The sequence below is a fragment of the Lolium perenne genome, chromosome 7 (genome assembly GCF_019359855.2).
Source record: "Lolium perenne isolate Kyuss_39 chromosome 7, Kyuss_2.0, whole genome shotgun sequence".
Taxonomy (NCBI): domain Eukaryota; kingdom Viridiplantae; phylum Streptophyta; class Magnoliopsida; order Poales; family Poaceae; genus Lolium; species Lolium perenne.
Genome location: NC_067250.2, coordinates 2,313,789 through 2,325,740, shown reverse-complemented (window position 1 = coordinate 2,325,740; position 11,952 = coordinate 2,313,789).

The window sequence follows — 11,952 nt, the reverse complement described above, 5'->3', positions numbered from 1 at the left end:
GGGAAAGTAGATACGTTTTGGACGTATCAGCGGCCCACAAGGCGAACCGCCGCGGCCCGACGGTTTTCGGCCCACTTTCCCCTCTCTCTATATAAGGACGGGGCAGTTCCTCTTCGTCTTCTTCTTCGCACTTGCCCCCATTTCCAGAGTAGTTTGAGCCCTTCGCCCCTTGCTTCTTCTTCGTCACCGGTCGCCGCCTGAGCGCCGCTTCCGTCGATGCTAGGACGTTGCTCTCACCGCACCAAAGCTCTTCACTGCGCGGAGTTCTTGCTGCATTCCTTCCTCGCCGCAGATTCAAGCTTTCTTCGACGGACCTAGCCCCTCACCGTCGCCGGCCTTCATCGACAGCCAAGTGCTCGCCGTTCCCCCGGCGAACTTCTCCCTGAACGCCTCCGCCGCCTCAGGTTAGGCTCGATACACCTTTACTTCTTCTCTCTTAGCTTCCCAGATCTTGGGCCGGTAGAGTATTTACCCCCTCTTTATTTTGCTTTTTCTCTTACTCGTAGATCTTCGCGCGAGGGTCTTTTTGGGGAAAACTGTTTTTCGGTAGATTCTGGTGTTGTCCAGATCTACATGTCTAGCGAAGAATCTCTTCTTGCCTCCTCTTCTAGTAGTCAAGGCAGTAGGACCTCCGACGGACTAACTGAAGATCTGGCCCGGATGGAAATAGAATCCAGCAAAGATCTAGAGGTCGGCACCTCCAGCCGGGCCCCCGGAAAGGATCTTTCCGGTATCACACACGGAGCCTGGAGAGGTTCCGACGTGACTCAACACGAGATCAACTGGCTTTACCGGTCTAGGAGAATACCGGATGGAGTCGCCTGCCGACTTCCAGGTGATGAGATCGAACCGGTGCTTGAACCCGGTGAGGTCGTTGTTTTCCTTGCTCACTTTTAGCGTGGCTTCGGCCTTCCTGCCTCCGACTTCTTCCGCCAAATCCTTGATTTCTATCGACTCCAGCCTCACCACCTTCCCGGCAACGCTGTTTTTTATCTTTCTTGTTTTGTGGCCTTCATGGAAGGCTATATCGGCATCCGTCCCGCTCGCGAGACGTTTGCCCGCTTTTTTTCTTTCCGGATCAACTCGGTCCAGGGCAAGGACATTCCCAAGCCCAAACACCCCCGTACAATGCGGGTCTTGTATCATCGGCTCCAGCCAAGGGAGCCCCTTTTTTAAGTTCAACGGCCTCGAGTCTTGCCGGTTGTGGCAGACTACGTTCTTCTACGTGAAGAACAAGAGCGCCACTGACCTCATCAATCTGCCGCCCTTCAACCCGGCGCCGCCCGCCAAGGTCAACTGGAACTACAACCCCGGTACGGACCATATAGAGACAAACCGGGTGGTACGCTTCATGTTGAACCTGATGAAGGAGACCAACATCTGCTCCGATAATATCATCCGCACCTTCATCAGCCACCGGGTGCTTCCCCTTAAGCGCCGCGCTCACAAGATAAGCGAGATGTACGGCCCTGGTGATCCAACCAAGATCACCGGCCTACCCTTGAGCAAGGCGGATGTGGTCCTGAAGGCTAATCAAATATGCCAAACGGACATGCCGGATGACTGGGAGTGGGGCTTTCTTCCTCTCAGCTCCCTCAACCCCCCAACCAAGGAAGTAAGAGACCGCGCCCCCCGGGTTGCTCTACCGGTAATTTTTGCGCTGTGGCTGACTGTTTTTATTTCTTTTTGTTTTCAGGCCAAGGACCGCTTCCCTCGCATCGAGTCAGAGCAGCGAGGCCCTTGCCGGAAGCGTGCTCTAGACAAGTTCGACCCGGACCCTTTCATCCATTGGCAGGACCTGAAGATGGGCCGGACTCCAGCCTCGCGCCTCGGCAGATCTCCACCGGAACCAGCCGGTTCGTCTGACGACCTGACCTTGCTTGAGGTAGCTCTTCTTTTTGATCTCTCATATTCTTCTGTTACCTATTTTCCTTCTGTAGACGTTCCCTCAGCTGGCCCCGAACCACAGGTCCACGAGCATGTGCCTCCCCTGCAGGCCGAGGTCGGGGATGAGTTTCTGAATAAGCTCATGCCCCAGAGCAAAAAGAGCAAGGCGCCTGCTGCTGATGCCGGTTCTAGCCAAGCTCCTCCCGCCAAACGCTCCCGGACGGAAGTCATTGGGGGAAAGCAAGTAAGCACGAAGCGCTACAAGCATAAGAGATGCCGATTTCTTCCGGGTAAGTTCTTTATTTCTCTTTTTTGTTTGTTTTGTTCTTACTAAGTTCTTTTCCGGTTGCTTTTTTCCAACCCTTTCTTTTTCTCTTTTTTCAGCCCCGCACTCAAGCTTGGCTCCAAGCCTGAGGGCTCTGCCGTCTCCGCAAGGACCTCAACTCCTCCTCCTCAAACAAGCCCGGTACCATCCGGTACCGGCGACCTCTCTGCCTCCACTTTGGGAGGCACCACAAGTGCGGGGCGCGCGGCCCCTACACCTCCTGATCACCGCGTGGAAGAGGATCTCACCTCCCCTCCTGAGACCCAAGACACCGGCACCAGCAACACCGGCGCCGACGATGAAACTGCCGGGCGGGCGGAACCTCTGGTTCCTCCTGCCCCGAAGAAGAAGAAGAAGAAGCAGCCAAGCTCTTCCCCCACCAAGACCGCGCCGGATACTTCTGCGCCGGCCTCCTCTGCACCGCACCCGGAAGCTCCTACTCTTGAGCCTACCGGGACTACTCCAACACCGCCACCAAGCCAAGGACCTCCCGCGGCCAAGCCAAAGCCGCCGCCAGAAACCCCCAAGATCACCAAGTTCCTCAAGCTGGGGGCTTCTCGGGGCAAGGCCGTGGAGGGCAGCGCCTCAGCCGGCTCGCAGTCTCTAGTGCTGCACATCGGCCCTGCCGCTGCTGCGGTCCAAGAAAAACCTTCCGGCCTCCTGGGCCGGATCGTTGAGCTGAAGCGCGAGGACTGGGATCTGGGGCACCTTCTCCCCTACGCCCAAAAATGGAACGATGCGGATATCTCTGCATCCACCCGCGGCTTGGGGAAGGACCGTCTTCCAGCGCCAGACACTGCTGGGCCCCGGTCCACTGAAGAACACTTCATGCGGCTCAAGCGCGCCGTGAAGGAGTTCGACAGTGCGTGGTACGATGCCACCAGCAACGTGGTGGTAAGTTTTGCCAACCTTTTTGCAACTTTTTGTTGATGCCAGTTTCTTTCTTTCCGGATCTTGTCTATCTTCCCAGTCCCCGAGTTTCGTGTTGAGAGCATAGCTTTCAGCGCGAAACTTAACTAGAAACGCGCGAAACCGGCATAGCCAGTCCCCGAGTTTCGGGTTAAGATCTTTTGCTCTTAGCGCGAAACTTAACTAGAAACGCGCGAAACCGGCATAGCCAGTCCCCGAGTTTCGGGTTAAGATCTTTTGCTCTTAGCGCGAAACTTAACTAGAAACGCGCGAAACCGGCATAGCCAGTCCCCGAGTTTCGGGTTAAGATCTTTTGCTCTTAGCGCGAAACTTAAGTAGAAACGCGCGAGACCGGCATAGCCAGTCCCCGAGTTTCGGGTTAAGATCTTTTGCTCTTAGCGCGAAACTTAAGTAGAAACGCGCGAGACCGGCATAGCCAGTCCCCGAGTTTCGGGTTAAGATCTTTTGCTCTTAGCGCGAAACTTAACTAGAAACGCGCGAAACCGGCATAGCCAGTCCCCGAGTTTTGGGTTAAGATCTTTTGCTCTTAGCGCGAAACTTAACTAGAAACGTGCGAAACCGGCATAGCCAGTCCCCGAGTTTTGGGTTAAGATCTTTTGCTCTTAGCGCGAAACTTAAGTAGAAACGCGCGAAACCGGCATAGCCAGTCCCCGAGTTTCGGGTTGATAACATAGTTTCTTTCTTTTTCATAATTATCTCCCTTTGAACAGAGCACCGCGGACGCCCGGAAGTAGCTCTTCGAGGAGCTTCTCTGGGAGCACCGGGACCTTGCCGAGGCCCACAGCCACTGCCAAGGTTTATTTCCTTTCTTTTCCTCCGGCGTCTTTTTACCGGAATGTTTTCTTCTTTAACACTTACGAATCTTTTGTTCAACAGCTGTCCCAGAAGCTACCATTGAGGCCCTCAAGGTCCAGATTGCCACTCTCGAAGGTGTCACTTTTTCTTTTCCGGTCAACTCGTTCTTTCCTCATTTTATCAGCTGCCACTTTGCTAACACCTTTCTTTCCGGTGCCTAGGTGAAAAGGAGCAGCTCATCAAGGAGCACCACGAGGCACTGGACGCCCAGAAGACCGCCTCCAGGGAGCTTAAGGAACAGGCTATGCGGGCCGTGCTCCATCATGACCAAGATCTGAAGGACGCCAAGGCCACAGCCGAGGCCAGGCTGGCGGAGGTTGTGGACGATTCCACGAACTCCAATGCGGTGCTGAGGGCAGAGCTGGAGGAGGAGAGGAAGGCGCGGAAAGCGGCGGAGCACCACATTGAGGTCATGACCACTGATCATAAAGAATATGATCGGCTGGTCATGCAGATTGATGCGCTGGCTCTCCGTAAGCTCTTGCCTTGTCCCTTCCTTCGCTTATAAGCTTTTTCTTTTTGAGAATGTATTCGTGTTCCTTTTCTTTCCGGTAGATTGTTTTCCGGTATCTTACGCTTATTCTTTTCCCTTCTTCCTGTAGAACACTTCCCGGACTCTCAGACGCACGCCATAAAAAAGGTGATGGAGGATCGGGTGGCGCGGGAGTTCCCCAACATGGACGCGCACTGGGACGGGTACGACTATCTGGTCGCCCTTTCCGCTCGAGTCCAACATATGCGCTCAGTGGACCGGCTCCTTGCCGATCTACCGGATGCCGCCATCCAACTTTTCAAGGTGCTGTGGCCTGAAGAAGCGATGCCGACTAACATCACCCTCACCGCCAACCGGCTAAAGGAGGCAGGGCGCCGGATTCGTGAGTGGCAGTGCTCCGCAGCTCGTGCTGGAGCTGACACCGTGCTGCGCTCCGCGTGCTCCTGGTACCCGAACTTGGATCTTGATGCTCTGCAAGGCGTACGCCAAGATGCTCCCACTGATCTGGACCCAGCTCTTTGATAAGGGGTGGCCCGATCTTCTCAGTAAGCAACGGTGGTGATGATGATCACCGGGTGATAGCAGCGGACAAACACGACGATGTAGTGGATGATAACTTGTATGACGCAACGAGATCTCTCGATTGGTCCCTGTCGCCAGATGCAACAGCTCTCAACCCTGCAAGATATTCGCAACTCCACACACTTGCGCACGTAGCCGCCGACCACGAAGCGGTAAGTTGCAACCGTCTAATTCCCAATGGAACAGCAGATCACACAAGACTTAAACAGGATCTACACAATATCCAAGCAATATGGTGTAGGGAATTCAATAGTTTTGCAGAGCAAACAACTAAGAACTAGGGTTTATCTTAAACGTGGTCTAAAGCAGCTAGGGGGTCGTCCAAGGCACTTATATAGGCGTCCGGGACGAGTTCTGGTCGAAAAATACAAGTAAAACCGACCCAGAATAGATCTGGTCGAGACAGACTCGGACTGGTCCGGTCTGGAATCCGGTCGACCGGGCTGTGGACCGGCCGGTCCGGTCGGTGGTCCGGTCAACCGGTCGCCAACCGGGAAACTGCGAAGTTTCTGGTTTCGCCCGCACGATGCACTCCCTCCGGTTGGCGGCCGGTTGGCGGCCGGTCGACCGGGCCAGGGACCGGGCGGCCCGGCGCGGGGGCCGGTCTGACCGGGCGCTGGACCGGCCTGGACTTCTTCTTCTCCTCTCGCGCATTCCTCCCGCTCCTCCCTCGCGCGTCCATGAGATATCTTCATGTCCAGCTCCTTGTCCAGCTTCACATCCATCTTTACGTCCAGCTGCTCCTCTCCTCCTCGTGCGATGCTTGTCTCCTCTTCATACCTGATGATACATAAGTAATAGGACTTAGGTAGTATAAAGTTCTCATCAATCAAGGTATCGTTTAGGAACAAGTTTACCTGTTGTTTAAGTAGCTTCGCACAAGCTCGTGTCATTGGTCCAATCCTGACTTCATTGGACTTGAGCTTCACAGCAGGTTCATCTTCAGTTGATAATGACGGAGGTAGTAGTGAGGTAGGGATGTCCTCATCATCCCCCCCTTCAAAAGGCGTCGACCCCGACGCTCCAAGGTCTTCTCCGTCATATGGTGTCAAATCAGCAACATTGAAAGAATTACTGACACCAAACTCATCCTCTGGAAGATCTATCGAGTATGCATTATCATTGATCTTGGCAAGCACTTTGTAAGGACCAGCACCACGAGGCTTCAACTTAGACTTCCTCAGCTTCGGGAACCTATCCTTGCGAAAATGTACCCAGACCAAATCACCAGGCTTGAACACATCTCCTTGCGCTTCTTATTCATCCTTGCAGCATTGCTCTTGCCTTTCTTCTCAATCAACTCTTTAGTCTTCACATGAATCTTCTTCACAAAATCTGCCCTCTTTGATGCCTCCATATTGACTCTCTCATGTATGGGCAAAGGCAACAAGTCAAGTGGAGTAATGGGTTTGAAACCATACACCACCTCAAAAGGACATAGCTCCATGGTAGAATGCACCGCCCTGTTGTAAGCAAACTCCACATGCGGCAAACACTCTTCCCACTCCTTCAGGTTCTTCTTGATCATGGATCTCAACAGTTGTGACAATGTTCTATTCACCACTTCAGTTTGACCATCAGTTTGGGGATGACAAGTAGTGCTGAACAGCAGCTTCGTCCCCAGCTTTCTCCAAAGCGTCTTCCAGAAGTAGCTCATAAACTTCACGTCATGATCAGAAACAATAGTCTTCGGAACTCCATGTAAACGTACAATCTCCCTGAAAACAGGTTACCAATATGCGACGCATCGTCACTCTTGTGGCAGGCAATAAAGTGGGACATCTTAGAAAATCTATCCACTACCACAAATATAGAATCATGGCCTCGCTTAGTACGCGGCAAACCCAACACAAAATCCATACTAATATCCTCCCATGGTGTAGTAGGTGCCGGTAAAGGAGTATACAAACTGTGAGGCTTCAGCTTGGACTTGGATTTGTTGCAAGTAATGCATCTCCTCACATATCTATCCACGTCCCGCCTCATCTTTGGCCAATAAAAGTGGTCAGCTAGCATGAGTAGCGTCTTCTCACACCCAAAGTGACCCATCAAACCTCCAGCATGTGATTCCTGCAATAAGAGCAAACGCACAGACGATTCTGGAACACATAATTTGTTAGCTCTAAACAAGAACCCATCATGTATGTGATATTTTTCCCATGCTTTACCAAGAGCACATAAGCGGTATGGTTCAGCAAAATCATGATCAGTAGCATACAAATCACATAGTATCTCTAAACCAGGAATTTTAACATCAAGTTGAGTTAATAGCATATTCTTCCTAGATAGAGCATCAGCAACAATATTATCTTTTCCCTTCTTATGCTTAATAATATATGGAAAAGACTCAATGAACTCAACCCACTTAGCTAGACGCTTATGCAAAGTAGATTGGGCTTTCAGGTATTTTAAAGCTTCATGATCAGAATGTATGATAAATTCTTTTGGCCACAAGTAATGTTGCCAAACCTCAAGAACTCTAATTAAAGCATACAATTCTTTATCATATATAGGATAGTTCAACTTAGCACCAGAAAGTTTCTCAGAAAAATATGCAATTGGGCGACCCTCTTGCATCAACACACCACCAATTCCAATACCACTAGCATCACATTCAATCTCAAATTGCTTATTGAAATCAGGAAGTGCAAGCAACGGTGCAGAAGTTAACAATCTCTTAAGTTCATCAAAAGCATGATCTTGGGCTGCGCCCCACTCAAAAACAACACCCTTTTTAGTCAAATCATTCAAAGGTGCAGCAATAGTACTAAAGTTGGGCACAAATCTGCGATAAAACCCAGCTAGACCATGGAAACTTCGTACTTGACTCACATTCATAGGAGTAGGCCAATTTTGAATAGCTTCAATTTTAGACACATCTACTTCTACTCCATGCTTAGAGACAACATAACCCAGAAATATGACCTTATCTTTGCAAAATGTGCACTTCTCAAGATTACCATAGAGTTGATTATCACGCAACACTTGCAAAACATGTCTAATATGTATAGTATGATCAGATTCATTGCGGCTGTAGATTAATATGTCATCAAAATACACAACCACAAATTTGCCAATAAATTCACGCAAAACATGGTTCATCAGTCTCATGAAAGTGCTAGGTGCATTAGTTAACCCAAAAGGCATTACTAACCACTCATATAAACCAAATTTTGTTTTAAAGGCTGTTTTCCACTCATCCCCTTCTTTCATCCTAATTTGATGATAACCACTACGCAAATCAATTTTAGAGAACACAGCAGCACCACTCAATTCATCTAGCATATCCTCTAAACGGGGAATAGGATGACGATATCGAATAGTAATGTTGTTTATAGCTCTACAATCTACGCACATACGCCAAGTACCATCTTTCTTGGGAACTAGAATAACAGGAACAGCACAAGGACTAAGGCTTATGCGGATATAACCTTTGTCGAGTAGCGCTTGTACTTGCTTCTGTATCTCCTTCGTCTCTTCGGGATTAGTGCGATATGGCGTCCTATTGGGCAGCGAAGCTCCGGGAATCAAGTCAATTTGATGCTCAATACCTCGCAATGGTGGTAGTCCTGCGGGTACCTCCTCCGGAAACACGTCGCCAAATTCCTGCAAAACATTAGAAACACCAAAAGGAAGAGGGGTCATATCGTTAGTAACCAAGACCGTACCCCTGTACAAAAGCACAAGAGGCATGGCCGTAGGATCCTCACTAAATTCTCTCATGTCTTCTTTGGTGGCTAATGAAACTAAGGAATTCACTCTCTCACTTTTCGTTATATCACTCACGACATTACAATTCGCTCGCCTATCTAGAGGTGCATCCTCCAAATTCACTTCAATCTTCTGACGAGACTCATTGACAATTTGTTGTGGTGACATAGGCTGTAAGTTAATTTTCTTGCCCTTGTAGTCCAAGTGATAAGTATTGGCTCGGCCATTGTGTTGCACTGAACGGTCATAGAGCCAAGGCCAACCCAATAAGAGGTGACAAACCGTCATAGGAACCACATCAAAATCAATGCAATCCTTATACGGTCCAATCTCAAACTCAACACGCACCATGTGGTTTACCTTCATCTCACCATTGTCGCTCAACCACTGAATATAATATGGATGCGGGTGCGGTAGGTACTTCAACTTCAGCTTGGTACATAACTCCTTACTTGCTAAATTGCGGCAACTCCCGCCATCAATAATGACCTTGCAAGCCTTGTCAGGACCAACTAAAGCTTTGGTTTGGAACAAATTGCAGCGCTGAGTAGATGCACTAGGCAACACATTAAGAGCACGCTGCGACACAACAATGGTACGAGCATCAGAAGGATATGCATCTTCACCATCAGTGTAATAGTCATCATCGTCTGGAGCATTTGGATCAACATCATCTCCAGTCTCATACTCATTATCCTCATTGATAATCATGACTTTGCGGTTAGGACAATCTCTCTTGAAGTGACCCTTGCCACCACATGTATGGCAAAGCATATCGCGGTTGCGCGCTGTAGACATGCTAGAACCACTCGTACTTGCAGCAGATTCGGACTTCTTTGCATGAGATACATTGGAGACCAGTTTGCTAGGCGGAGTAGAGTAAGGAGCAGAGCGCGTCGAAGGCGCCGGCGCTGTAGAAGGCGCATGGGGTGTAAAACGCCCACCTCCCGTAGCACGTCCCTTAACCTTTGCTTCTTCAGCCAACTGTGATTCAGCTTCTCTTGCATGATGTAACAATTGATTCATATTGGTGTAGGTGTAATGACGAACAATGCCTTTAACATCATACTTCAATCCATTGACAAAACGCTGCATTGTCATCTCTAGAGACTCACGGACACGACCACGCTGCATAAGCATCTCCATCTCCATGTAGTACTCATCAACAGTCTTCACACCTTGTCTCAAGAGTGTTAGCTTATCAAATATATTCCGCATGTAATTTGTAGGCACAAAACGAGAAGTCATAACCTCCTTCATAGCACGCCATGTACGGATAGGTTGTGCACCATCTTCATCGCGGTTACGAACCAAAGAATCCCACCAACGCAATGCATAACCATCAAATTCAGAAGAAGCAAGCTTGATCTTCTTATCTTCAGAATAGTTGGGATGTAAGCTCCATAACTTCTCAATCTTGAGCTCCCAAGTGAGATATTCTTCAACATCAGCTCCTCCTTCAACTTGGGTATGGAAAACTTGGGCTTACCCAATCCATCTTCTTCATCTTGTCCACGACCATTGCGGCCAAGTGGAACCCTGCCACGAGGACGATGACCACGAGGCGCACCACGAGCATTGTGTGCGTCATCTTCAAGCTCAGGATCTTCATCATCGTCTTGTTGTTGTTGTTGTTGTGCAGTCAAATTCTCAATAGCGAGGCGCATATCGGCAATATTGCGCTGGATATCCGTCATTTGATCAGCCAATCCAGTGACGGTAACATTAGTAGCATCCAACATTTGTTTGATCTCGTCAACTGTACCCTTAAGCTCATCATCCTTAGTGCGGAATTCACGTCGCATCTCATTACGAAGAGCTTCATACTCCCTCCATGTGATGATATCTGCCGAATTCTTGTTTTCCTGGTTAACAATCTTATTATCACTAGCAGACATGATTAGTAGGTTAGTGCACTAAATAAAAAATATATGGTGGTACTCTCACAACTCACTCAAAACTGATAAGAAAAGGAAATCTTACCGTTCCAAAGTAAATTAGTATTGCTTACCACTTGTAGTAACAACTAGTGCACGGATGTAGCGAAGCGAATATCAAGGGTATAAGAACAATCACACGACAAAGCAGGGTATATGTGGGGCTGTAGGTAGGCTACCTATTTGCACCAATAATAAGCTCTAGCGCTGACCGTAGACAACCAAATATACTCACACAAGGCGATATAATGGGGCAATGCAACTATATGGAGGAAAGGTTGCAATGCACTAGAGAGACGCTAGCAAAGCTCAACGATACAGGCACAAGATTGCTCAACTACGAGTGCAGTAAAGAAAACTTAGGCCTTTCACTTGAATCGACTAGCACTTCACTTTTCTTTTTGTATTTTCCTTTTTGTTTTGTAACACACGCAGCTATGTAGCTCTTTTTGCTTCTTTTCAATTATCTTTTTTTTTTGATTTTATGACTCAACTCCTTGATAACACGGCCAACAAGATATGCAAAGCACCAAAACCCTAATGAGCAGCCTGTCGAGCGGTAAAACTAGTCTCTTCTGGGGAAGTTCCTAGTCACGTATATCGATAAGCTGTGTCTATGGTTGGGAACAAGCACACTGTACGCTATGTGGACTCGGAGTAACAAAAACTGACACACTATGATAAACTAGATGATAGAGAAAACACAAACCCGAACAATTCTACTAGAAGAAAGATAAAGATACGCAAAAACAACTACGAGAAGCAACTAAAACTTGAAATTAGTGCAATCTAAGGCTATGGCAAACCCTAACCCTAATTTTTTTTATGGCTTTTTCTGGATAGGAAACACTCACAACTCAACTATGGGGTGGATTGTGGATGGCTTACCGAGGAAAACTGGAAATCTGATACCAAGATGATAAGGGGTGGCCCGATCTTCTCAGTAAGCAACGGTGGTGATGATGATCACGGGGTGATAGCAACGGAGAAACACGACGATGTAGTGGATGATAACTTGTATGACGCAACGAGATCTCTCGATTGGTCCCTGTCGCCAGATGCAACAGCTCTCAACCCTGCAAGATATTCGCAACTCCACACACTTGCGCACGTAGCCGCCGACCACGAAGCGGTAAGTTGCAACCGTCTAATTCCCAATGGAATAGCAGATCACACAAGACTTAAACAGGATCTACACAATATCCAAGCAATATGGTGTAGGTAATTCAATA